The sequence below is a fragment of the Mesocricetus auratus genome, unplaced genomic scaffold (assembly GCF_017639785.1).
Source record: "Mesocricetus auratus isolate SY011 unplaced genomic scaffold, BCM_Maur_2.0 Super-Scaffold_100024, whole genome shotgun sequence".
NCBI classification, from domain to species: Eukaryota; Metazoa; Chordata; class Mammalia; order Rodentia; family Cricetidae; genus Mesocricetus; species Mesocricetus auratus.
This window is the reverse complement of record NW_024429205.1, coordinates 2,635,792-2,639,986: the sequence shown is the minus strand read 5'-3', so window position 1 is coordinate 2,639,986 and position 4,195 is coordinate 2,635,792.

Sequence of the window (4,195 nt, the reverse complement as noted above, 5' to 3'; positions counted from 1 at the left end):
GGTGAGGTGGCATTAATAACAGCAAAGGCTTTGGAATTGCAGATTCCCAACTTCAGGTTTGAGAGGAAGCCCAGGATGAGGAAATCACTGGAAGTCCCAGACCCCGACCCACCACTTGCCCATTGATTACTCTAGTGGGTGTTCATGACGTGTCTGCTTATGGAACATACTGTATGGATACTGCTGTCTTTCTATCAACTTCAAAAATGTCTTTCAAATATAGCATCTGGTGTTGGGAAGAAGGTCAGGGGTCGATTGAATCCATCAGAATCTGACTCCTGTAGCTGGGAAAGATTTGTTGTCAAGGTGTTGCCTCCTGTGGAACCATGCTGTTCATCCGGTGCACACTCTGCCTGGGTCAGAGCCCCTTGTCCTTGCTCTTTGGACCCCGGAGTGTTCATCCAGTTGAACATCATCCTCAGCAGTGAGTCACCATGAGACCGGAGCCTGTGCCTCCTCTGTCATCATTCACGATGACACGTGCCAGGTAAGTGACAAGTCACAGACTTCTCAAACTTTGTATGCTTATAGTTTGAGTTTCCTACAGGTGTCTGTAGTTTCCCTTTTTAAAGCCTTCAGATAAAGTCCATAGATGGGTATCGAGTACTCATTAGAGCTACAGTTTGTGAACGCTTCCTCTTGGTTTGACAGGTACCTTTTAACTTTGTCAGTTATTTCCTTTGCTTTTCAGTTTGATGGGGTGTTAGGGGGCCACCAGTTTATTTTTGGCTTTGTTGCCTGGGGAGTTTGGTGTGATATTAAAAACAAACAAGCGAAATCCCTGACCCACAGTCTCAGACAATACCAAGGAATGTACGCGTCTGTTTCCTTCTGGAGATTTTAAAGTTTCAGATCTCTGTTTAGATCCCTTGTCCAGTTGAGCTGGCCTTGGCGGCCTTCTTCTCTGTCAGTTTTTCTTCTTTCATGAGTGAATGCTTTTTTCCTCACCGCTAATTGACGATTCTGTCCTTCCTCCATTGTGTATTTCAGGTGGTTTGTTGAATATTGCTTGACTGTATATAGTTGGATTTATTTTAGGGTTTTCTCTGTTGATATTCTGTTGGTCTTTATGTCTGTTTTGCTCTTGCTTTATAATATAGCTTGAAACCCAAAGTAATACACATAATTTAATAACAAGACCCTAAATTGCCCAATTTTAAAGTGTACTAAAAATTTCACAACAGAGAAGAGGTACTTTTGCACACTCATGTATGCACTTGTGAGCTCATGAGTACATGTGCACACACACACACACACACACACACACACACCACTACGGTATATGATGTGAGCTCATGAGTACATGTGCACACCCACACACACACACACACATACACACACACACACACACCACTACGGTATATGATGTGAGCTCATGAGTACATGTGCACACACACACACACACACACACACACACACACACACACACACCACTATGGTATATGATATGTATGTACATTTGTTAGCTGTGGCACATCAACTCCCTTTCCTACATGTATCTCACAGCATGCTGTGCAAAATACCAATGTAAATAAATGAAAAGGAGAATGTCAAGCACACGCCCGACAGGCCATGGTGCTTAGGTCCCTGTCTTCAGGAAGCTGCTTGTTAATAGGGGCGACGAAGCTAGAAGCACCCAAACTAAATGCAAAATTGGAATGCTGTTCAATGCTCGATTTATTATGAAACTAATTACACAGCCCTGATTACACAGTTCCTCTCTCATTATGCTACATTTAATTGCTTATTTATTTGTATCCGACTGTACTGTCAGGCTGACTTGAAGAAGATACAAACCATATCTACTTTGCTTTTGACTTTCTGAAGACGACTCCTAGCTCTAGACACGTGGAAGGGTTCAGGAAGCATTTCTTGACTGAATGAATGAATGAATGGATGGATGATGAATGAATTAATGATGAATGAATGAGCAAAGGAAGGAATGAAGTGATTTACAGTGGCATGGCTGAAAAGTGTTAGGAGAGGCAGGATAGGAGCTAGGTCATGAAGCCCAAGAATGTGGATGGATATGTGGCCCATATATTTCCATGCAGTGTCGGGACTGGGGTGCTGTCTGTCAGTGAGGGGTGGAAGAAAGGCCAGGAGGCATTGAAGGCGAGGATGTAATTATTTCACTAGACCCAAGATAAATGATAAATGGGTGTTTATTGGGGAAAAATTACACAGAAAACACACAGAACCGCAGGAGCATTTCTCTGCCCTTCCTGCCTGTTCTGCTGGCCCACCAGAAAGAGCACGCAAAGGAAAGCCACGCCTCAAGCTTCCCTCTTTTGCTTGCACGTGTCTGTAGCCACGCCCAAGGCGGTGTGTGGCCACCATTATAGGTTCATTGCAAGACTGCTACAAGACATAAAACAGCCGTGTCGGGACACAGGGAGTATGGCTACTCCAGTCCTCCCCCGAGAAAGGCCACCTTCCAGAGCCACATGGAGCCATGTGTCATTGTATGGGTTTGTAACCATACAGAACAGAGTGTCCATTACATGTCATCTCAGTAGGAGTGAATTTGAAGAGTAAGCCGTGAGCCTGTCTCTGGGAGGAGGGACCGGTGTCCACCCTCATACTTTCAGTGCAGTTGGGCTTCCATGATACCCTTTGGGGCGTGTGCTGCTGGGCACGGGCAGATCATAGAAAACTTGTCATTACTGTGAGCATTCCTGTTGGGAAAACTCCCCCATCCCACAGCTAGAAAGAGTACTGGTTATTCTTTCATTCCTGAGTTGATTTTTATGTTTTACTCAAAACCCACTGCTCAGTGACTGCCAGCCTCAGTTTCCCTACAGTCTCATCCTCTCTCCTCACTGTTTATTTCCATCTGGCTATCTCTCCTGGTAGCCAGGGGCATGTGGTGCCTCTCCGGAGGTCCCCTTGTGCCCACCTGCCCTCAGGCCACATGGTTTGTTCCAGCTGTGCATTCTCCTATAACCTTCCATGACTATTGGCCTCTCTTGCCTTCCTGGGCTGACTGGGGTGTTCTCCAAGGCATGGACCTTCTGTTTGTCACTGTCTTTCAGGTTTGACTGTATGTACATGTTTTGGCTCATGAGCTTCATCTTAGAGTATCTTAGCTGTCTTCAGCAGTAGCCTTCTAGTACAAAACAATAGCATGCAACATCCTGATATATTCACGTGTACCCTTGAAATTACTGAAAGTAGCAGTGAAGGCAAATCTCTTGACTATCTAAACACATGTTAAAAAATTCCATTTTCCGACTGGCCTCTTTTCTAGTACTAGTAGGAATTTGGCAGTGATAAAATTACCACATGTGAAGTAAAATGGGAAGAAACGGTGGTTTGTGTGATTTCAGGGATGTGTGTTTTCTTCTCTGATGGCCAACTCTGAAGGAGGGCATGCACCCCTGACACTAAGTATGTAGAGGTGTGTGGAGTTAAGTATGTAGAGGCCTGTGGAGTGCAGCAGCAGAGGGGCACGCCTCAGAAGACAGCAGGGAGACAGCAGAGAGCTGAGAACCTGGAAGGGCGAGAACCCGCAGCTCTGGCCCTTTCTGTGGAAGACCGTGGGCTGGGGGAGGAGTGTGCTGCCTGGGCAGCTAGCTGCACACCACTTGGAAGCAGGGGTGAGTTAAGAGTCAAGGTCATGACAGCATCAAGAAGCTGTCTCTCTTGTGTCAGGAACATGGGTACAAGCTCCCGCGATGAGGAATGGGGCCATTCCACTAGGCTCTTACTGCTGTTCGACCCTTCAAATTTGTCAGCATTACCTCACACAACATGTTGTTCTTCTGGTGCATGGTAACCTAAAAATAGTTTGTGTTTATAATTTTTTGCAGCCTTAACTTTTTAAAAATGTGGGTGGGTTTTCCCTGCGTGGAAGACTATGCATCACACGTGTGTAGAGACCTTGGAGGTCAGAAGATGGTGTCTGATCCCTAGGACTGGAGTTAGAGATGGCTGTAAACTCCATCTGGGTGCAGAGACTTGAACCCTGGTCCTCTGGAAGAGCAGCCAGAACTCTTAACTGCTGAGAGATCTCTTTAGCCCATTTTCTTAAACAGTCAGCTTCATGGTACTTGCCTTGGCAGTGCTAATTTTTTTAAGTTCAGTGGAACCAGGTGTCCCTCTTGCTCCTTGAACATGCATGATAACCCAGTCTCTCCTGCTTACAGGAAGCTGATCCACCCCCCCCCCCCCACCCCACCCTGAGGCTTAATCA